Consider the following 25,044-nt stretch of genomic DNA (forward strand, 5'->3'; position numbering starts at 1 on the left):
AGGAAGCATTTTATAACCCGAGCGCCTCGCCTAATGAAATACTGCCATGTGAGACATTTATTGCTGTGAACCTTAAATTATCCACAGAGCCATTTGGAAGGCAGATATCCGGCCTGTGTGAGTAAAGACACATTTTATGGCCTTCTCCTCCACTTACCCAGTTGGGAATTGAATTTGGTGATATTACAGACCTGAATTAAGTTTGCGAACAAACAAATGACCTGCTATGTTTGGCTTCCAGGCCGGGTGTCTGTTACACCACTGTCCTGGTCCTCTTATTGTGTTAGCACACAAAGAGACTTTACTGTGTAACTACAGAGCCACTCACTGACGGTTTCAAACCACAGTTTGTTGAGAAACATGTCTTGGCTTAGTCATGTCTGAGGTATGCCAAGTATTGGCCACCCAAACAGAGGACATTTGTGGCTTATGTTTGAAAATGATGAGATGAGACAAACAACAACAAACCAAAGTATGTCTAATCACTGTAACAAATTATGAATATTCAAGGATGTAGTTTGCAAACAAACTGTTAATCACTGCTATATACAACACTTACATAATCAGAGATAACCGAAATAATAATTGATAACACCAAGCGTATACTGTAGGTCAGGTTTGTGGTCTTTTGAATTTCATTTCAATTAGTGCAGCTTTATGTAAAATTGAGTCAAAGTTCAAGCACAGTTTTACAGATGATGTGTGATGTCAAGGATATGACCTTTAAAGTCTGGGGGTCGTACAAACAAACATACATCACAGAGTTAGGGAGGAAAACAGACCTGCCAATCATCCTGCAGTCATTTCCAGCTGCAGCTAATGTGAATATTCAGTCCTCTATCCGGTCAAGACCGGTAGATGGGTCGTTACTCAATATGAGCCAATTATTGTGTCATTGTTCCTCTTACCCTCCAGGTGACAAAGCTTTTGTCACAGCAAGACTATCACTAAGACAAATGGCTAAAGGTGTGATTATCTATCGATTTTCTGATCAATAAATCAGTCTCTGCATCATCATCTTGGACAGAGGATAGCATCATCTCTAAGGTAGATATAGAAAAAAAGGATCTATCAAAAACGTTTTTGCATTTTTGGGGGGTTAATACATATATCAGACACCATGAAATATGACTTCACAGGGACACCCATCTCCTGAAGGCAAGAGGTACAGTGAGGAAGTCAGCTAGCTCATTCTTTTATCTCTCAACTTTAGAAGCTTTCTTTTGATCTGCACCTGCTTTTTAAACATCCTACTTCTGTTCCTGTCTCTTAGTTTCTCTCTTCCTTCCTGAATGTTGTGCAATCCCACCGCTTTTAACAACTTTTGCTGTTCTCAACCATAGTCTCCCAAAGTTTTAGTAAAGTATGTCACAGTCATACATCTACTGTATAGTGTGACAAGATGAGACATTTGAATTTAGAAATGTTGAATCAAAGACACAGATGGGTTGGAGGTGTGAAATAGGGACTATCATCACCTCGTGCCATATGTTTGATTAAAGCAGTTAATCCAAATCATCACAGGCCGAGCATTAAACATTGAGACATATTTGTCATTCTCATTGCTCTCGGCTGTAATGAAGCTGCAAATTCATTAGAATTGTTCGGCCGGAGCCCTGAGGCATTGACTTTTGCATTATGCTGTCTTAGTAAAGCCATTAACACCATGTCACTGAGGCGTCTCTCTGTCGATGACCACACACAGAGGTGGCTATCAGAATTCACATCAGATCAAAGCTCATCGCCTCTGCTTTTGTCTCGATTAGCAGCAGGTGCAGCAGAAGAATCAGCCAGACATTATTCATTGCTGCTGGTCTGGCTTAAAAGGAGATTTTCAATGGCCTATTGCAGTGCAGGCAAGCCGAATGCACACACCAACACAAGCTGGAAACTGGAAGAGACAGGAAATCAAGACAGAAATCCATTTGCCGGTTAGTCGTACGGGTTGTTTCATTGCTAGTAAGTTGGATTGATTGCATAGTAGATGGGAATGTGCTCTGCTGTTGTGCTTTATAAACGTGAACAGGCTCCTCCGCTGGAAAAGGGAGCAAGAAGAACAGACATTTCAGTTTAATTTTAACCTGAAAAGGAGCAAAACACTTCTTATCGCTGCAGATAAAATGTGCCAGGGGTCAGCAAATTACGCTTAAAGCATTGAAGGCAAACTCTGACCTTCTGTTCAGAAAGAGCACACTATGATCAACGAGCCTTTCAATTCCTAAAGTCCTGAAAACCATGGAAACTCAGCAGATAAGCGAATGTCCAGTAAGTTTGTAAACTGTGAAAAGTGAGTCATCGGCCATCTCAACTGCAACCCCATTTGCATGCTTCCTAGGTGTTAAAGCGAAATTTAAAAGCAGCTTTCTTCAAAAACTCCTACAGGAACTATTTCAGGACTTTTTTTATCTGATATTCATCAATTGGTGTTATTAAAAGCTTATTAATTTTAGCAAGCCATGGTGATACATAATTATAAGTAGTGCATAGTTATTATCAGCAATATAAGTATCAAAAGTAAAAGCCATCTTATTGCAGTGGAATGGCCCCAAAGTGTTATTTTGATCATGTATTAACATGCATTTTAATGTTGTAGCTGGTTGAGATGGAGCACATTTTAACTAGATATAAGAATATTATGTTGGGTAATTTCACTTATATCAGTGCAACATATTCTATAGACTGATTGTTTAATGGAAACCAAGATAAATGTAGACAAGTAAAAAGTACAATATTTCCCTTAAATGTGGTAAAGTAGAAGTAGCTAGTAGCATAAAATCATTAGAGGCATACAATCCTATGGACATGTAAAAAATAACTGGACCGCTTTTAAATAATACTGTAAAACATGGGGTTGTTTCAACACCAGGGCGGTAAAATCTATAATTTGTATGAACAGTTTATGAGATGAGACCTGTGTCTCCACAGTCTCTCACAGTGTGCACAGATCGACCAATCATGAAGGCCGGGGAGGTAAAGAAAATCCATTTGGAGTTCATTTAAGGTGCATCTTTTATGCTCCATGCTGTAACTTTGGAAAGTTAGAAGTTTGAACTGAATGCAGTCAGAACTCAGACCTCTCTCTTCTTCATCACTATCAAGGCCTACAGTAGCATTTAATTTCCTCTCAATAGCTTTTACCTCTGCCTCACACTGCAGGACTTTGTGTCCCTCAGTTTTGGATGCTGACCAAAAACTCAGTCCCTCACCCTATAATGCTGATGTAAGGCTTTCCGTGCCATCTGCCAGCTATGTGGATTTGCAAATATGGATGCAAGTGCATCTGTAAGGTTATTTCTGACGCGGCGTACAGTACGCTGTACGAAGGCAGGAAGGCGAAAAGAAGACAGAGGAGGAATAGTAATGGACAGGAGAGTGTATTACGGCAGAGAGAGCAAGCTGGAAGATAATTCTCTTTTTTTTCTTAAGACGCTACCGTTTCCTCAAAGTAACAATGGAGACATTTCAAGACTGGTTAAAGCCTTGCTGCTGAAATCCACTGGGAAGAGAAATAATCCACACTTTAAATCTTGGCTTTTAAATCAAATCAAATGAGTGCTACTAAATGAGCTGAATTCCGCCTGAAAAAAAGATTTTTTTTATCCAATTCCAACAGTACTTTGAACTGATCATGAATATTCAGACCCCAGCCAGCTCGAACTGACCTCAGTCTCACTGGGGGAATGAAATGTTGGAGAGCAGACATGTTTGACTGGGCATACAAATCCACTTTAACACAACGTTAGCTTTTGCAAATAAACCAGGCTGCACACGCCTGCAAATCAAATGTTGAGTGGACTTTTGATGTAGGGTCTGTTAAGGCTAATATGTCAGTAAGGCTCTGCTGGTTATGTCCCAAGAGAGACACTTAAACTACATGCATTTAGCTAAAGAAATATGTGACTTACATAAGCATCCCCAGGGAAGAGAAATCCTCTGGAGGGCTTTTTCTTTTCAGCTAAAAGGGGATGGTCTGAATCAATGGACTGTCATTAACTGCTGGACAGGGTGGTATTCTTGGCTCCAATCATTCACAGGGAAAGTGACTGTGAGCATTATTGAACCTCACAAATCACACTGCCAGTTAGCGTAGCTGATGGACAAGGAGCAGCAGGGCTTCAATTTGTTCGTGAAATGAAAAATATATTTTACATTAGGAAGTGAAGCTCCATTAAAGTCACATTTTTTTCTACATCAGGCAAAAAACTGCCATTTCCATCCTTTTGACATTCTCATAGTTTAAAGACAAGAACAGAGCCAGTATAATGGAATAGAAGATTAAAATAGAACAAGACCTTTTTAAATGAACATATAACACAGCATAAAAATAAAAGGATAAGGATATAGGGGTTCACAACACATGTCATTTTTGCCATAATGACATTTATTGTAATAGAGTACATTTCAATACAATCTGTTGATTAACGATGCAAGCAACATTTTAGTATCTGTCTTCTGCTTTAAAGCAAGTGATTTTGAACATGACACATAGGCTTAAGAGAATGCTGTGTATTCCGTGTAATAGAAAATTGTGATTTCACCAGAGACAAAACAACTTCAAATTGTTTGTTATCTCCAACCAGGAGTCTCTTAACCACTTATGTTACATGAATTGTGTTTACTGTCTCAGAAGATAAAGAAAATCAGCACATTCTCAAAATGTAGAAGCTTGCTTTCTGCTTTAAAAGCTATTTGAATTGTTCACCCTCATTTTCTTGACTGATAGATACATTATTTAAGCTTTACCGCTAATACAGAATGGTCAGTGGATACATTTCGATAACATGTTAAATACCTGACAAATAAGGAACCTCATCGCCTTGATACAAAACGCACAGTTCTGCTCATTGATTTTAAACAATGCCTGTTGTCTCAGTCTAGACGGCATTGAACATCTCTGAAGACAGAATGTATATCTTCTTATCACACCCTGGTTTCCAGCACGTTCTCAAAAATCTTTCACTGTCAGAATCAGTGCAATATATTCTGTGCAAATCCAAAGGAGCTGGCACACACAGCAGAGAGTAAAATATGTTGCCCGCTGCAGAACCCAGCAACTCCATCTTCAATAACTCTGATTCATGTTTTCCTCAATGCACCGGCAAATTACTGGCATTCCAATTACTTATCATGTGTTCTCGTCTTGATTTACTGCAAATGAAAAGTGAAAATGTAACTTGCATTATAGTTTATTTTTTTGCTTCGGGCAATGATGCAAAATAGAGAAATTCCCCCTCGGAGCGTCTTATCAATGTTTGGAGACAGAGGCAGCGCTCCTCCGCGTGTGCGATCGCTCATGCACCCACACACATAGCGGGAGCCTCATAAAGTAAGGAAGCTTAAGAGCCTATAGCTGCTCAGGCATAACACTTTCCATGCGTACAGTTTGGAGAGGAGGAAGGTAATGAGTCAAATTGCTTTGCTAAATGGAGGGGGCTGGTGCTCTGGAGTATAACACTGCAGAGGTGACCTCAAGGGGCCCTGCACTTTACTCCGTTCTCCTTCTCTCTGCTGATGGGCAGGATTCAGCGGGGATGTTATCGACAAGGTTACACCGGGTTTATCACTGTAAGGAGGGTTAAAAGTAACAGACAGAGGAGGAAGGTGTGGGTCTAAAATGTCACATTGATATGCAAACTATTAAAAATCACTAAGGTTCATCCATAAATACACAACATGGGGTACAAATATGTAAACGAAAACAATTTGGCCTGATATTAAGACACAAAAAGTTACACTAATTACTTTAGTTTCTCCAAAGTGACATTAACATAATTAGCCCAAAAATGCCAACATTGTTTCCTTTGATGAGCTGATACAGAAGACAAAAGACAGACAGGGATAAAAGCCAGACTGGGGAATAGATCATTGAGAGCATTAACTTTGTTTGGCCTAAGCTGATGTAACGGGGGAACTAATGCAATCATTGGCTTTCTGTAAAGTCGAATGCTCTCTCTGTGCGTCTGATTTAAACACAGCTGGACAATATTGATGGGATCTTAAACATGCAAGTTAATTGCCGTTTGCCATAAGAACAGATGATTCATCAACATATATGTAGATAACATGGCACAGTGGGCAGTAGAGTAATAAACCGGAAAAACCGAATCAATCACATTGAGTCTTGAGCACGTTCCAAATTCAGAGTAAATTGTGTGTGTGAGCTCAAGATGTAGAGACTTAATCATGTCCCTCGTGAAAGCTAAATAATGACTAATGGTGAATTACTTAAAACATTAAGCTTTAAAGGACGTCCATGAGAAAAAGTGATTATGCTAACAAGAGCACATTCCCTCTACCGGCTGCTTCAAAGTGAAGCCTAAACCGCTGGATTGATATTCCTGCTCGGAGCCAGACAAACAGAGAGGGCTGGAGGGTACATCTGAGGCCAGTCACACACAATGCATGTGTGCTTACAGTAAGTGTGTGTTCACAAATGTTATGTGTCTGTCTCTGTGTGAGTCTGCCTTTTTTTTTTAGCATCTGATCCTAATACCTGCAGGTGTTGGTGCCATTTGCTCCCCTGCCAATCAAAGGCCAGAGCAGAATGCCAGTCCCCGAGAGCCAGGCAGCTCACCTGTATCTCAGCATCACTCAGATCACACTGTGCTCTATCTACGCTTGGAGCAGTTTCAGTAAGTCACACAATGGGGTTTAGAAAAATTAAAATACATTACCAAAGGAAAGCTGGCTCGTGTTTGAACATATCTGGGGGTGCTTCATGGAGTTTTTGTAATGTTGAAAAAATAATGTTGGTAATGATCAATAAAACCAACGACCGGGGAGGGGAGGGGGGCAACGGGAAAAAGATTATTAAGTGTAGTAGCCGACGTTATATTCTTTCAGATGTCTGTACTTTGTTATCCCTGTATCATCTGTATACTGACCTGTGTTTATTTACATGCCTAATCATTTGATTGTATGTATCTGTAATGTTCGTTATATTTGAAAACTTCAATACAAATATTGTTATAAAAAACTAAAAGTCACACAAAGGGAACATTTTCCAAGAGTTAAAGCACCATTTTTCAATTGTGAGCCCAAGCATCAAACTGTTATACCTTCAATAAGTTTGATCAATACACTAAGATCTGTAAGAAATCATCTGCCAGGAGTAAAGACTCTAGCTTTAGGATTTCAGTGCCGATTGATTTTTGCACCCGACCGTTCAATTGTAAATGACACATTTATCAGTCACTTTGGGCAGAAGATTCACTATGAGCATCTACTCTGAAAACTTGATGTCATCTTTTTATAAATCTGTGTAGCTTATACTGACACACATTTGTTTTCGTTTTCAACATGCGTGGAACTCAAGGATCTGCTCTTACATATTACATCATTGCTTGACAGCTATATAGCGAAGGAACTAATGAATGTACGGGCGATGATGGTAGTAATAGAACTGTGAAGGATTACCACAGATTCTTCAAAATACTTCCAAAATGAATAAAACATGAAAACGATAGAATTAATCTATATATAGCGGGCTCCAAATGTGAAGTATAAAGAATATACATAGCATTATACATGTATCATCATAAAGGTCAAGCAAGCTTTTGCAGAGATAATGGCTTTTCCCAAAAGGACTGGAATGCTATTACATTACGTTTCTACAGGTTAGACACCTCTCACATTGCAGGTTAATGGAAATAACAACAACAGAACACGACAGCGGCTACTGGATGGTACTTTTTGACATCAATGATCCACCTTATCCAATAACAAAGTTGGAAGAAGAATACAGGTAAGGGGTTAGAGAGATACTGACATCATATTTGACATTTACACTCATCTAGTTCCTTCACATTGGATGTCTCAGAAAAGACTGCAGCACACAAAGACCTACTGTAAACTCGTATTCTCCACTCTGGTCATTTCAGAGGATATCTTGTCTGCAGACCTGCACCTTGATAGACGGGCGTTTCAGCAACCACTCAGAACCAGCCAAACCATAAAAAGAGAAACTCCAAAACATCCACGGCACAAAAATCATGGCAGTGTACGTCACGGAGAAATGCATCCGTTCCAATTGCATTGCTAATTCTGGCACAGATTAGCATAGCCTGTAAAGAATTGCTGATATCACTAAAACAGGCTATACTAATTAAAGCCAGAATCATCAATCAGATCTTCCGACACCTTGACCCCTAAAATTGGAAGAGGGATTCAAGCATAGCTAAAGTTGGAAATGAATAAAATGTTAGCATTAGAAGGTGAGTAATGAATTGGGAGATAAAAGAAAAAGCACACGAGATTATGAATACCAATACTTTAATTCCTGAATACATTTGACAAAATACATTCATTACATATTGGAAAAACAAACTTTTTTCCATCCTGGTAAAGCGAAAAGGAATGGAAAATACTTCTAATTTGCAAATCCCTTTTACCAAAGGTGTTGTGGCTGAACCTTTACAGACAAGAAATAATGAAGCTTGAATTGCACCCCCAGTAAATAGCATCTCAGTGCTTTTTGTGCTTTTTGAAGGTAATTTAAAAGACTAATATGCATACATTTGGCACAAATTTGAGCCCTAGCTACGCAATTAAGCCTCAATTCATAAGGTCCTAATGATCAGCGCCAGTAGTCACCCAGTAACAGAGAAATCATTACCGTTCTCAGAGATATGGTGGCAATTAAAGTGCATTCATGGGGCGTTATGTCCAGCATTTCCATTCATCATGGCGGCATTGAGTGGTGTTTTTATGGATATTGAATCCGAAATATGTTTTCTCTCTCTCATGTTTAAATTCCTTGCCATATGTTTTGAGTAATGCCTCTGCAACTCTTTGGTCAGAGCTTGTACTGTCACAACCTAAAAATGTAATGTACTTTCTCTCTGCCCCTGCTCTGCCTTCTGAGACAGATAGTGGTTGCAAGTGACATGCAATTCATGGAGGTATCAGTGACCGCAAACCACGCTTTGTGAATTCACCCCTGACTGTTCAACACATGGTGCATTTCTGTTCAGAACAGCTCTGGAGCAGAGAAATGGTCCACAGGACAGATGCTCCCTCGTTCTATGAGCAGTCTTTATCACACAGAATTAGAATATGTGAGTTATAATGCACCCAATGCCTTATACCAGGACCAGTTTCTCTATGATAACCTGCCTATAATAGATGTCCTGTTGAAAAATAAGTAGAGCTAAGGAAAGAAAAGAGAAGAGTGGGTAAGGGTTGTGAGACAGACAGGGAACAACTAAGGAGAGGGTTAGGAGAGAAAATAACTGCATTTTGGGATAAGAGAAATTTACATTTGGTTACAGCTCAGAATCATTTGGACCAAAAATAAAGAATTTTCGACATAGCGGAACAACAATGAGTAAGAAAGATGAGAAGAGATGACGCCCCATGTGTTTGCTGGGTTGGCTCTTTTGAAACCTTTGTGAAAAAACTTGAGAGGCTACGTCTGTTTGTCAGGACAGAAAATGAGCACTGATAATGCTCAGCTACGAAGTCTAAATACTTTACTGTCTATCTGTAATCCTTTATTATGATAATGATACAGGTCTAAGATACAGTGTTGAGAAGATACAGTTTATTCATTCATCACCATGCTATTATGATGCATACCTTGATTTCTCTCATTAACTTTGTGAAGGGAAAATTCCTGAGGGGTTGTGTAAACCAAGTAGTATGAAAGAAGACCAAAAGCGGAAAGGGAGAAAGTGTTTGCTCCTTTCAAGCTGGATTTATTTATACATTTGAGGGAGAAACACAAAATGCACAACCTATTCCCTTTTATTTGTGTGGCTGTAGTTTTAAACATCTTGGAAAAGCCTTTGACATGGAAAACAGGACATGTTGTTGTGGGAATGTCATTGGTTTTTGGTCATAAATGAAATAAATGGACATATAAGGATATTGATTTGTTAATGGCGCATGAAGTAAACATGACTGTTTTAAACCAAGTTGGATGGCAATAGGTTTGTAAAACGAAAAGGTGTAATTAAAGCAATTTGGATGTATCCATTGGAAACAGTGAATGTCTGTACAAAATGTAATGGCAGTCGACAACAGTTAGAGATATTTCAGTTTGGAACAAAGTGCTGAGTCTAACCGACCAGCACCGCCGTCCCAAGAGCCGAGCCACGGCTATCCAATTTCTTTGGTTGCAAACTTTTACTTCCCTCAGTTTTATCGATCCAGCAGTGAAACACCAGCGATGCTGTTCTTGATCAAAGAGAAGCAGAGAGATTCTAAACTAAAGTCAAGACCTGGCTGCAAATTGATATAGAAATAGAAAGCCTAACAACCATTGATTAAAGGGAGTTTTTCCTTTTCCAAATAATATTCTGCTACAGTATGTATTGTGTTATTCCACTTTGCGTTGCCTTGTTCCAGTCAATAACCTTTAGTGGTAAAACAACACTTTTAGTGGAATGGAGTCAATACAATTGTATGTCCTGAATAAACTATTTGCTTTTAAATGGACTGTTTTAAAACATTTATTTCTACATGTAATTGAGTGCTGTGCTCAAACCACTAAAGTGTCATTTGTACTGCCTGTAATTATTCTTAAATGGCATCATGATGTGTTGTAAAGAAGCTACACTCTTTTCATCCAGATTTGAGCAGTAGTGATTTCTTTATTTCCAAGTTTTGTTTCCCGTAGAAAAATATTTCAGGCTATACAAACACCTACAGCTAAATCCATGATAGCCAACAAAAAGGAATGTGTAGCAGGTATGCTTTAAAATGTATGGTCCCAAGAGAGGGGATTGTGTATAGAAGGTAATAAATATTGCAGCCATGTACTGTACAGAGGTTAGACGACAGAACTGTTTCCACCGATGCATTCCACAACCGCAGAATAACATGTCTGCGGGTTGACTGAAGAGCTGCATGAATCGAAAGCCACCACATAAAAATATATTTATGCCACAGGAGAAAAAGTGGAGAGATACATCTGGACACTGTCTCCAGCAGGTATGGGACTGTGTGTTCTGGCAGCTGAAGTAGGAAGGATAATAAAACAAGGGAATTTTGTGGCGGGAGGCGTAGGAGCAACAAATGGGAAAAAAAATATATATATATATTGTCGGTCTTAAAGGTATTATTCAAATAAATGTTTCTTAAGATTAGGAAAGTGCCTTATTTCCCCTTTAGCTTTCACTAGAGGCATACTATAGTTATGGACATAACAACATATAAGTGGGTGGAAAAAGGTTGTTAAGACAGAGTGACTCAAGTCCATGTGCTAAAATGTCCCCTTACACAAAATGAACAATACATATCCTGCAAATGGAAGCTGTAACCATCCAGTATTCACAGTTATTACTTTACCTGGCAAGCAAAAACTGCTAAGTACAAAAAAAGGACCGCCTACACATCATTTAAGCTTACAGTATGAAAACCTTTTAAAAGGTGCTATGATGTTGCTGTAAATGAAGACAATCATCCAGAGATAAGGCAGAATAAGGCGAGTAGACCGTTTCTATACTGTAGCTCACAATTTCTAACATAAATATACGTTGATAATGTTGGTCTTCTTCGGCTTGTGCAGTCATATGCGCTATATAAATATCAAAGATAGGGATGATGGAGAGGTTAGAAAGTCTAAGTAGTATAGCTTTGTACAGGAAAATACTTCCCCTATATCTATGAAGCGCCCGAAAGGCATAATAAGTTCACGGATAATATAAGACAAGAACACCAAAGATATAGAGGATTACTGCTGAGCATATAGGGCAAGTTTCCTGCAGCAAGTAAAATTGCTGTGGAGCAAACATATCGACTGAAAGAGGCAGCAATTTGGGCAGAAGCTGCCTCTGGACAAAGCAGTCAGTGGAGGAGCTGCTGAAGTGCAGGAAAGGGACTTGGCTAAAGGGTTGTGCAATATGGAAGGAAACCAAATTAGATTCATTACCAGCAACATCATCATGTACCATCATCTCCCCCAAATCTCAGTGAGGGAGTGAGGGAGATGAGAAAAGACAAGTGAATACTGGGGACATTTTTAAAACACTAGATGCAATAAAACTGTGCAATAGCCACCGTTACCGTATGTTATTATAAATCGGTTAAAAGTAGACATTATAGGATGTATTAGTATCGCATATCACACTTATGTATACTTTAGTGAGAAGGACATGACTCAGTCTTGACATGACAGCACCTTTAGGCTGTGACATCAGAAAAAATATGACAGCTATGGGTCTGCAGTGTTGCAGCTGTGCCACTTTCCCTTTCTTTAACACCCATGACTTCTTCAATCTCTGCCCAAAGGCTTCACCTCAAACCCACAGGACTCAATCACAGCACCCCTGTGTTTATGAAGCTCACCACTGTCCACTGAATCAAATAACAAGCATGAAAACAGGTCTACACAGTAAAGAATGGACTGGAAAAGACATAGATATCGGGCTATATGACAGCAAAGAAGTTACAAAAGTCACTTTCTTTCTATTTCAGCCACAGTTGCACAAGTGCAATGCTTTTCAGGCGCTGCAATTGGTTAAACACTTTAGAACAACCGTGAAAGCTCTCCAAAGTATGTTCCAACGAACCCAACAGACAATCAACATTTAATGAATAGTATACAAAATATCTGTATATCTGTGTTGAGTTAGTGTAAAAGATAGGTGGAGATTGTTAAAAAACGGAAGATTAAATGGTTCGGTCAAATATACTGTATTCAAGCTGTTTTGCCTACACTGCATCTAGTATTCAACGTGCCACTGTGATACATATCAAATATTTACTCTGGTATTGCAAAATATTAAATATTTAAGGACTTGGATCAGGATACTGCCCAAAAAACATGATTAGCATTCCAAAAAAATACAGAACCTTGGCAACTGCTTACACATTTTCAGCTGAAAAAAAAAAAACTATTAATGAGAACTGAGACACTAACTTGGTAGAGTTTTTAAGGAGATTGTAAACAAAAATAAGTGTTTTTAAAATCCTTAATCCTGCTTAAAGTGGACCTATCATGCTATATTTGAATAATATAGTGTAGGACCATACCTATATAAGGCATATTTATACTTTTTTTTTTCAAAATACCAAACAGATCATGCATTTTAGCCATGCCTCATTTCGCTCAATTTGAAAAATGTTAGCTCTGTTTTTGCAAGGGTTGATTCTGTGAGCAACAGCACCATCTAGAGGCCTGGCATATGTACTACAGCGTCTCCAGCGCTTTCGAACGGCAATGGCCGTGGCTGTCTCCTCCTGATTGGTGGAGTTGGCCCAATAGCCGTAGCGCCACCGTCCTGACGTCAGGACAGTGTTCAAATCTGGATCAGTCTGTATCAGATCCGTTGCAGCCCCTTTTTTAGAGATTTGGGTATGGAGGAAAATAGAGAGGGTTGTGTTTTCTGACACTTGGTGAGTTCCCTGGAACACCGGGGACACATATTCATGAATAAAAGACGTACAAAAGTGCATTTTGCATGATAAGTCCCCTTTAAAGGTAGGGTAGGTAAGTTTGAGAAACCGGCTCGAGATCGCTAGAATTTGAAAATACACAACCGGAGAAAATCTGCCACTTCCTTACAGAGCCCCTCCTCCAACACACACGAACGCGCACATGACCAATGAGGGCACGAGATAAGTTTGTGCACAGATGGAAGGCTGACAGGCAGGTAGGCCATCCAGTTATTTTAGCCGGGCCGGCTAAAATGATTGGTCGTGCTTTTTACAGTACTACGGCTTCCACAGATGACATTTTTTTATGGATTTTTTGTCAAAGCACTTAAGATATTCATTGCTATCGGGATGTCAAGAGCATTCCATGGAATATAACAAAAAGTGTATCTCGAGCCGGTTTCTCAGACTTACCTACCCTACCTTTAAGTTATATCAAAACACTGTGTGGAAGGTGAAGACTACAGCAGAGTGAGATTAGTGTGTGCGTGTGTGTGTGTGTGTGTGTGCGTGTGTGCGTGCGTGCGTGCGTGCGTGCGTGCGTGCGTGCGTGCGTGCGTGCGTGCGTGCGTGCGTGCGGACTTGTATCAGAGATTTCCTTACTTAGTCGAGGATTATTCTGTAATTGCGAGTGTGCGCCCCTGAGAACTGCAGCTGAATACTTAATGGGTTTTTAAAATGTTTGAAGTATCACAATGCAGAACCCTGCTGCCTAATGAAGTCCCACTGGTTTTTTTCACAATAACTCACCCTTTTGTTCTCAGTGGTAAACCATCAGTTTGACTGTGACAGACCTGGTTAGCTAGAAATAGCCAACAGAGACAGACAGTCAGAATATAACAGCTTGTGGCTTCAAAAATGTAAACAATTTGAACGTTTTCTGGACATAATGATGCATTTTGCATCCATGCAAGAATTAAGACCAACTTAGATCTAGTGCAGCGTGGGTTTACAGTGACTTCTTCAAAGGAAAACGTTTTAATGATGGTCAAATGTTATGTCCTAAAGTTTCTGGAATATCTATTTACTTCTTTGTTGAAAATATTTCCCCAGTGATCTCTCCAATTGTGGGTGTCAGTTAAACGAAAACCAATGCTTACTATGAGCCACTATCATGAAAGTCCAATAAATGTAACAATGTTACCAATGAAACAGATAAGATAGAAGAAGCATCGAGCAGACACATTATTTCAGACAGGTAATCATATTCCCAGGAATGAGATGACAGAACTGGTTTATCTGTGCTTTCCTACACTCGCACGCCTCAATGTGCTATTCCATTTCTCTTGTAAAGCTATGTCTGCGCCTTCTGCTACTGAGGACCTAATTACATGCAGGCTGACTGAATTCTATCCAATGTTCCAATGCCAGTCCTGCTGTTGGACATTCACAAATACACTGGGTGACAAACTGTAAACCCACTGAACTCTATATGGATCCTCTACACTGAGCCTATGCCTCCTTTTTTGCCCTGACTAATGAGCCTTGTCTTTTGCTCGTAAAAGACATTTTTTTATAAATGTTTGCTAGATTTCCATGTCTTTTCTTGTGTTTGTTCCATTTACATAGATTGCATTGATTATAGCCTGAGGTTCTTTACTCTCATATGGATGCAAGTCTGCTATCAATCACTGCCTCAGTGCAAACATGATTTCCATAAAGAAGCACTCACGCCAACGGCTACGTTTAATAGTAACGTTTTTTGTGGATAAGTTGAATTTAATTCTGCATTTTATCAGACAAAAAGCTTTGCCACAGGATGCACTGTGTACATACAAAATCAGCATTGTTTCTCTTACACTCAGGAAATGTGTCGCTTTAAAAAAAGGGTATAGCTTTAAAACTCTCTCCATTTGTTTTCATTCAGAATATAAGGACCACAGAGAATGCAAAAGATTGTTTATGGTATGGGACACTCAAAAAACTAAAGTTTTGATGCAAGCTTCAGGCTATGGATCAATACAAAAGCCTAACCGACAGCACACAACAAACATATTAAATATTATTCCTTTTTGTTTTCACCCCCCAAGTAAAAACCTGTCCTTTACATGTGCAGTGTGATCTTTGCCATACTTGATTATAAAACAGACATACAGGGCCTGGATCCCATTATGTCCGCTGCCAGGTCACAAGTGTAATTTCAGGCCGTACAACCATCATGCCGGCCGCTCTAATCTGTCTCTGACACGCATATCTATTTCAGTTTCTAAAGACCTGCCTGTTGCCCTCCTGCTGCGCTAATACACCGTCTTCAACATTTCACTGGTTCTCATTCAAAATCAAACCCCTTGTCTCAATCAAATCACACGTACATGGTGTTCATGCAGCAAAGCTGACATTACTACAGGCCATTTATGGATTTCGGCCCCTAATCACGTTGCATATTATTAAAGATCACATGTATTATTAGTTGCAGTAGTGGAAGTAGGATTAGTGTTTCGGTATTGTGGTTGTTTTTTCAGGCTATTTTCAATATTATGTTTGTTTATTTTATTTTTGTGCGCTGATATTTTGTTTCTGCAGATAATAACTTACAGATGGTTAGCACCCTCCACTGAGTGCTGCTTCCCTATATGGACCTTGGCTTATGCTAATAACAAACTGCCTGGAATGTGTATCCAAATTATCATCAGACAAGATTCACCACCGATTGCATATGGGTACATTTGATTTGATTGGCTTTATGGATGAGACACAGGGTTCTCTCTTTCTCTGATTTAACGAAAGGTTTAAGTAGGATGATGTTCTATATATTGTTCTTATTTTAAACAAAGCCCAACACTGAAATGAGCCCATTAAATAGCACTGCCTCTGTAGCCAAACAAGCATAGACCTCCAATGTTGCCCAAAAACCGACTACTGTAAAAACACATCACCGAGCCTCGCTGTTGCACAAGCTGACATGTCCCCTAATTATGATGAATGTGTGCATAATAGTATATTTTGAGTCTATTCCACATAAACCTCCCTGCAATGTGTGGAAGCTAAGTGTGTATTTATCTGCAGCAAAGAATTCCACAAAAATACACCATGTAGTGAACCTCAAGCTTCAGTACCCAGCTAATGAAGGAAGTTAGTGAGAATTAAAAAGATATATATATATTTATACATTGCTAAGATTTATTTTGTTTAATTCTTCACTAGGAACAATAGGGTTAGGGCTGAGTGCCATAGACAGAGAAGGGTGATTCGATTTAGTGATGTGCAAGAACATTTGTTGTTGTTTTTATCTTTCTAATGGGAATCCTGACAATGAAAAAATAGAATAATGGCCGCCTCATTTACTCCCTCAGAGCGTATATAGACAGCAATTTGGTAAATGGACTGCATTTATACAGCACTTTACTCCATTTAACAGAGAGGACGGGCCATCATGAAACACATGCATGGAGACAATTAAGGTCTTTGATGTCTGATCAATCCCCGTCATGATATGTTTTTCACACACATGCTCACACACAGTGTTGGGCAAGTTACTTCCAAAATGTAATACAATACATATTACTTATTACTGTCTTTTTTAAGTAATAAGTTACATTACAAAAAAGTAATACATTACTTTTGTAACGCGTTGCTCACACACACACATGCTTAATTTAGAAATGAAGCCTCGTTTTTGTATTTTTATCCTGACTAGTTATCAACATATTGGGCAAAGGAGAAAATGGCATGTCCTAAGCTTGGATGAGTGGATCAATGATTCAGTGGGGAACTTTTTCTTTTCAAAGATATCACTGATAAAAGCCAAGAAAAATAAATTAGATATGGTTCTGTTTTAGAGGACTTCATTTAAAATGTCTACTGTAACATGAACATTGAGCTTGGAGATGCACTTTGTGCCAAATGCTGACAGAAGGGGGAAGATGGTGTCATTTGTGAATACGAGAAGAGATTCTCTTACTCTTAACTCACCAAATGTTTTGGGGAGGTGAAGTGTCTGGAGGTCACCTTTCAGCGGAGTGCCTTTCGGTGTCCATGATGTCTACTGCGGGTGCACGATTATCCTCCTCCGAGCGGATCATGGTGTCTGGGAGGCAGACAGGGAGCAACAGGGCAGAGGGAGAAGGAGAGAAAAAGGCAAACAGTTTAAAAGGATGAGTCCAAATTAGGAAGTCTAACACCTAAAGCTCGCTATATTTTTTTGCTTTTCAAACGACAGGCAAGCTTCAACAGTTGGAAAAACACATCACGACACGTCATTAACGTTTCAGCCAAAAATGACTTCTCATTCTCTCCATGAAACATACATTTAGCCTTTTACAGTAGAGCCAAAGGTCATTAGTCAGCCACTAATTTGTATATCTTCTTGCGTGTCGCTGCCAAAAAAGCTCATATTGCTCTCAGTAATCTACCTTTCCATTTGCAGCCGTGTTCAATTATTTCTTTATGCAATATGTTTTAATCAAGGATCTACTTGGGTAGGGTAGCTTCCATTCCCCACTGGATAATATCTGTCAAAGGGAAGAATGGCATGTCTTCATGACTCGGGAAGTGTTCATGCCTTATATAGTCTTGGTCTAGTAGAGTTGCCTGCTGCACAGAACTGGATCTAGCCGGGGGCTAAGGAAGCAGACCTTATGAGAGCTCATTAAAGCAAGTCTTAGGAGACAAATATGAATGTACTATTTAAAACAAAAAAATTGAGCCTCTTTTCAAAAATAATCAAAGCTAATGGAGCGGATCCAAGACTGAAAAGGCTATTATTAATAACGGAAGTCATTGCTGGGTTGGACGGGTAAATGTAAAGAGTGCCAGATTGGAGGACGGTCAAGACAAGGAGTCAGTATTAATATCCAAACAATTCATTCCCCCTTACAGTTTTAGGAAACAAATGAGCACCCTGGTTTCCTTTTCGTGTTACACTTACAAATTATACCTCAAAGGTCAGTCGAGGAAGCATTTCTGTTGTAATGGGGAGTTAGATGACATTTCGGGGCAAGGACGATTCTCTTTGTAACACTGACATTTTCACTTGCTGCATAAAGATCAAACTAATTTAAATAAAAATCCACGACTGTTTTCTTGCATTGTATAAAAAGGCATCCCAACAAGATGGAGTACATCATCCTAATATGGACGACCTCGCTTACTTAGCCTATCTGTTCCACATTTAGCTGAGTCTGCAGGGGCGTTCTCGAGTGAGACATAAAGAGAACTGAACGAGACAATTACCATTTTCAAGTTTCCACTTTATATCTGAAAACGGGCTTGATCAGAGTCTCAATGTGCATGTAATACCCTGTGAATGAGGGGGCTCTTCCCACAATGGTATGAAATGGTAATTATCCTGATAGAATGTGAATGTAGAGCTCAGCAATTTGAAACTGAAATGTGTCATACAGTACATGCGAGGGCCCCTCCTTTACTGTAACAGATAAAAGGTCAAGTAATTATATAAGCTTTAGCTCTCAGTCTCACAGTGAATATTTCGGAAGAAGAACATCTTGAAAAGCTCTTTTTTCAAAATGCAACTGGGAGCTACATGAAAAGAAAATAGTGTTTAATCAGGAAACTTTGTTACATGTAATAATATAATAATTGTTACACCAGACACAAGGGCATGCACTCAGATTAAAAACATGTTTGGGTCGGGAGGCAACTATAAATGTACAGTTTGAGAAGAAGTGTGTGTTTTCAAATGTGTTACAATCTTGAGATTTTAACTATGAAAGGAAACGTATTACACACTGCAGAATTCATACTAAAATTACAGTTTTACAAGAGCAAGCAAGATATTAACTTCTGTCTGTGTTACTTTGTCAATTGAATACTTTAATGCATGGAGAAATATGTGTTTCTTTGGTGTTCATGCAGCTAGGAATAAAATATTTCAGATTTTGCTTATCTTTCGTTATTTTAAGTACGCTAATTTCAAATCTTTTGTGTTTTCACCATATTCCACTTTACATCTTATACTCCAAAAACATTTATCAGTAAGCTAATGTTTGTTTGATGCAGTTGCACGGTCCAAAACCTATTAATGTTGTGATGCATGAATATCCCCTTTGTGAGCACTTCTTTTATAATCAGGCCAAGTATAAACTTACAAATAGATAGTAAATCCCAGCACACATTTAGCCGCAGTAAAACTTGTTGGTGCAAGGTGAAAAGAACCACCTGGTGACTTCCTGTTTATTAAAGGAGGCACAGTGGAGTCTACATCCTCCTCAGGCCAACATTGCACCACAGGGCCACAGTGGTACACAAAAGAAACCACTGAGGCAACAACTTCAACATGATAGGTTGGATTTTGAGGATTAAACACTTCAAATCTCATGACACTGACTCACAGTCACACTTCTCTCCTTCTCTTAAGTGCGGTCCCTTATCTCACCCAGCTATACTCCACTATAAATCTACTAGCAAAGCTCTTCACATTTATTGGCCGAAAATACATTGGTATCACCTTTCACTGACTATTTATCCTGCCGAGCGGGTGCTACAAAGCGAGAACTACACAGCAAACCTGCCCTTGATTAATGTCTTTTACGACCTATCTTATTTGACTCAAACACCCAGTGTCGAGTTGATTTAGGACCTGCAAGTTCTGTTGGGCCACGATAAAAAGGGGGTTTTAACTTCTTTGAATGCTTATGCAAAAGGAGAAGAATGTGTTACCGAGTCTGCTCCTGATATAAATTATCAAGCATCATCTTCACCTTTCAGCAAATACTTCATTTCACCACGGTAACTGCTTCAAATGACTCAGTATCTAATCACCTGCTTATAAGGACTTTGCAAGAGCCTCTGCTCTGTGCCACAAATGTGTTTTTTTTAATTTAATTGATGGTGTGGAGGAGTATATGTTGTCTCCAGCAGTAAGTATGCATAAAGAATGCGAGAAGCACGGCAGTTACTGTGTGTGTGTGTGAGAGAGAAAGTTAAGATAGACATACTGAAAGACGGAGACAAAAGGACAGAAAGTATGTGTTTCTTACGGTTGAACTGCAGCTGAGATTAAGCCAAGGTCATCCTCTTACTTATGACATACATGGAGCCAGACTGAGCCTCTCAGTTGGATGCTCTCCATCCGCTCCCACTGATAACAGCGGCTACTTCATGTGCAGCGTGCAGACACCACGGCTCTGCTTTGTGTGGACCCAGAGTGATTAAAACCACATTTGGATTTGCTATAATCGCCGTGAAGAAAGACAGTTTTCTCACATACATGCGTTCTCTGAAGAAAAGAGCTTCAACATGTAATTTGGAAGCCATCTTAGACTACATCTGCCTAGGGACATGACTGAAACAAAAACACTTGTTTAAGATTTCTCGGTGCTTTCGTAAATATGTAAGCAGTTGATGCACTGGAAAGCAGAGGAAGCACATTTCAGTCACACCTACTGCTCAGTGGAGAATTATTGTGCTAATGGACCTTTCCAGACACAAAGGTGGACGGGGATATTCTGTTAATTGGTTTATGCATGTCAGCCGGGAAACTCAACTGCAGGCTATCAAAGAAGCCTGAAACGGCTTAACCCAAATAAGACCTTTAGAAGACTGCCAACAGTCCACATATTTCTCCTCAGTGTATGAAGCCTGTGTGAGAGGTGTACGTGCAGCTCTCTGACCAGCAGGGCTGCTCTGCTGTCTCCAGATCAACAGTCTGTCACCACCCTGCCAGCTAAAACTAACTTTAAAATGTATGAGATAAAAAAAAAATCTTTGTGGCACATCAGGGAGGACACATTTTAGCTTCTACCGTAAGCCTTCTGTTGCACTCAGGGAAGCGCATGAATTCAAGAAGAGGGCTCGGTTAAGGACAGCAGCTTAACAGAGAGAAATATGGGTGATAATTCTGTTAGGTGAGACATTACTGTTTATAGAGATTAGATAGGCGTCATGTTGGTGCCAGTCTCAAGGAATTGCATGATGGTAACATATTTTACAGTGTTTAAGTGCCAATAAAATGATGAGATGATATTTGCTGAACTGGGAGGACGGTGTGCGGTGCAAACAGAAGCACGCGATTTTGCAATTAAAATGCACCCTGTACGCAGATCACAGTGCATCACCCTAACAGAAAGCATGCTCCTAATTTACCACAGACATAGCGTAAATCTGTGAGCCATCTGCCATGTCCCCCCCCCCCCACACACGCACACCCTGCCTCAGGGGTTTTGTAAAGGGCTTCATCCAAAAGTTCAATCGAATGGCCAAACTCCATGCAAGCTTCTGTGACTCTGAGAGCTTCACAGACTGATCACCATTACTACAGCTGATGAGCTCAACATGCGATGCTTCCTGTTAAATGAGCCTTAGCCCATGGAGGTGAACCAATTGGCAGGAAATGAGTCCAAATTGATTGGGAAACAGATGGAAGTGAAGAAGCCACTGTATGAAGCTCATGAGGCTGTGAAGGAAGGAAAAAGATCAGGGTTGAAGATTAAATGAAAGAGAGAGCAATAGCAGATTGATACAAAAATGCTTAGAAGAGGGCAAAGCCATTTCCACTTTAAAATCAATGAATGGATGTAGTTATCTGAGGAAAAGTACTACTTTTGGCAAGTGCCATTCAGGTCTGTCAGTTATGTAAAAAATCACCCGCTTTGAGTTAAAAACATTGAAAGCAAATTGCAACACTGTCATTTGCTGTGTATGTTCCCAAGTTTCTTCGCTGTCAGAGCCAATTTGAAGAAAAGATTCAAGATTCAGTCAATCTTTGTTTTCAGACAACACTGACGGCAGAACAGCCTTTTTTGACCCCTCAAAAAACGGAGTACTAGACAGCTGCCAAGCTCTTTCAAAAGCACAATCTGTGATCCAAATATAAACACAAGGGTCATAGAGCCACTACAATTATAAAAGGGAACTGCTTTGCATTCTCAAATAGACACATCTTTTCATATATGAGTCTACACGGAAGCTGTTCGTCATCATTCAGACAAATCCTTCAGTTATTTATTTTATGAATTGACTGCAAGCCAGCAGCATTAATGTTAAAAAATGCATGATACAAATAAATTAAACCTCCTTTTACGAGGAAGCAGTCAAAGATACATACAAGAAAACATTGTATTATCTATGGCCTTTGTATCCAGGCCAAGTCTTTAGCGTATGTTGGTTATGGGATTGAAAACAATGCCACTCTGATGCAACACTGAAACGATAACTGAAGGTGTGCGTAATAGCTGGCTCTTGAAGCGCCCTTTAATACCTGCTGGGTCAATACAACATCTATGCTGAATGGCCACTCAGATAAAAAACCTTTTGTAATGAGGGAATATTACACATTGCAATATAAATACATATTCTCTGTTGAATTGGGGCATGCAAACACACGGAGACAAACACACCTTCCTGTGTTTAGCTGACTTCACTCAGTCGAGGTCAGTGGATTACAATCCGTCTTGTAGGGCCGGAAATGAAAGCTTCATATTCATCTCTATACATTGAGGGGACAGCAACACACTCAAAACCCCCCCACTCCACTTATAAAGTGACAAGGAGAGATGTAGAAGATGTCAGGGTATAATATAGTTGAATTACTACAAAAGAATAGCTCGTTACAAAGTAACATTTATGGTAAATGGTAAATGGACTGTACTTATATAGCGCTTTATCCAGTCTTTAAGACCCCTCAAAGTGCTTTACATACTACATGTCATTCACCCATTCACACCCATTCATACAGAGCAGTGTACCTTACTCTAGGACCTAACATTCACACACATTCACACACCGTTGGCCATGCCATCGGGAGCAACTCAGGGTTAAGTATCTTGCCCAAGGATACATCGACATGTTGACTGCATGGGCTGGGATCGAACCCACAACCTTCTGGTTGAAAGACGACCACACTCCCTCGCAGCCACAGTCGCCCACTTTAGAGAGATTTATGATAAAAAGAAGAAGAAACAGTTAGACCTTGGTGAAAGATCAAATGTTCACTGTGAAATACATCCAATGTGAAATCAGTATTGCAGAATACTTCACACAACTGCTGAATTTAGATGTGCCGTGTACCTTGTGCCGCAGCGATGAACAGCCTATTGATCCCGGTGAAGTAGACAGTGTCAGATAATGACACATCTTAGCCAAGCCAAAACAAATTACAGTCAAATGTATTCACATAAAATGCTTCAAATGAACGGGTGGTTATCTAAGTGCAAAGTGCATGAGACTAGACTGGGTTGAGGATGAGACTTGAATGAGTTGAGCGTAGTTATCTGCCCAGAGTGTGAATTAAGAACCCGAGTGCGGTCTCCACATAATTAACCCGTCGGAGCTACACTGACCTTAGATGTTCATTTGATCTCATCATGTTTTGGTGAGTGTGGAAGTGGAAAGGGGTGAGGGTACGGGGGCCCTTTGATGTTCTAATGCAACATTTCTTTTATCTCTCCTGAAGCATTTGATTATGGGCTGGCAGTCCAAAAACTCAATTTGAGCTACTCTGAATGTGGGCAGACGGCAAAAGAGGAGGCGTGGGGCACGGAGGTGCGAACGACACAGGGGAAAGAATTAAACTATTAGGACAAATGGGACCACAAACTGAGCAACACAAACAAATAGAAGCAGTTACAATCTGCTCTCTTTGACTGCAGGGGAGAAATCCTGAAAAAATCAGCTGGACCAGGAGTGTCTGGTGGCAAGATGACCAAAGCACAACCTAATTCGTGTTTACGAGCTGCTCTTGTGTGATATCCAGCTGGTGTACAAATAAGCTTCTCATTGAAGTCCGTGTTAATGGTTAGCTTTGTGTTTGATGGATAATTGAAAGCAGCTTGCTTGAGAAATGATGTGTATCCTCGCTGCACAGAGGGAATTTCTGCAGCCCATTTAGCAAGCCATCAAGTGGGGCTCCATCACCACAAATACCGCAAAGTGGCACGAAAACATTCAGAATCCCAAAAGCTCAAAGCTCTTAGTGTTCACTCAGCCAGATCTGCGTAGGTTGTTGTCCCCATTGCGTGTATCGTACCTTAGAAAAAGGTGAAAAACAACAGGGATAAAGTAGGAGGATTGAAGGGAAGAGGAGGAGGTGGGATGTGTATGTGCGTGTCTTTGCATCTGTTTGCTGTGTATATGACCAGGACGGGCAGACCCCCCCCACCCCCCTGCATTCGTTCATGCACTGCGGGTGAGGAGGGAGGAGGAGGAAAAGAAGCAGATGCATGGCTTTTTACATTAGGCCTTTCATCTCTCTCCTGCCATCGGTCATCAGAAATGTGAGAACAAAACTCCCAAACACTGCACTATATTCCAATATCGTTTAGCTTCGGCTGAGACACGAAAAAATGAGAGAATAAAGAAAGCTATACTACAATGTCCCAAAAGGACCCAAAACAATTATTCATGCACAAAGGAATTTAACTGTAATGTTTCAGCGCCAGTAAAAACAAAAGAATACTCTTGGGTTTCAAATAAAGAGGTTCTTCCATCAGGCAAAAGCTATTTCTAACGTTAATAGTCATGAAATACTTCCTGTAGACTTTGTAGTCCAAAAGAGAAGCAAAAATGTTAGGCAAAAGGTCAATGCTTAACGACATCAGGACAACAAACTTATTATAAAATATGTCTCTTCTTCAGAGTGCTCTGTATGTCTCAGAAAAACAAACATACAGATGAAAATAAAGTCTTTCTCACACAGCCTGTCAGTGAGGCTCGCTGGGTGATTTTTAATATGCTATGGCCACAATTCGACATGCATAATGATGAAATTTT

General features: G+C 39.8%; 1 protein-coding gene across 3 annotated transcripts in view; it reads right to left on the reverse strand.

The window, feature by feature from the left end:
• Window positions 1-25,044, reverse strand: part of chrm3a (cholinergic receptor, muscarinic 3a) — a 76,812-nt gene that overhangs the window by 35,272 nt on the left and 16,496 nt on the right. For all 3 annotated transcript variants that reach the window (XM_034151752.1, XM_034151754.1, XM_034151753.1), the window contains one exon: window positions 17,290-17,404. The gene's annotated coding sequence lies outside the window, so the exon portion shown is untranslated. The remainder of the gene's footprint in view (window positions 1-17,289; window positions 17,405-25,044) is intronic.

This window comes from Trematomus bernacchii, unplaced genomic scaffold, assembly GCF_902827165.1.
Source record: "Trematomus bernacchii unplaced genomic scaffold, fTreBer1.1, whole genome shotgun sequence".
In the NCBI taxonomy this organism is placed as follows: Eukaryota; Metazoa; Chordata; class Actinopteri; order Perciformes; family Nototheniidae; genus Trematomus; species Trematomus bernacchii.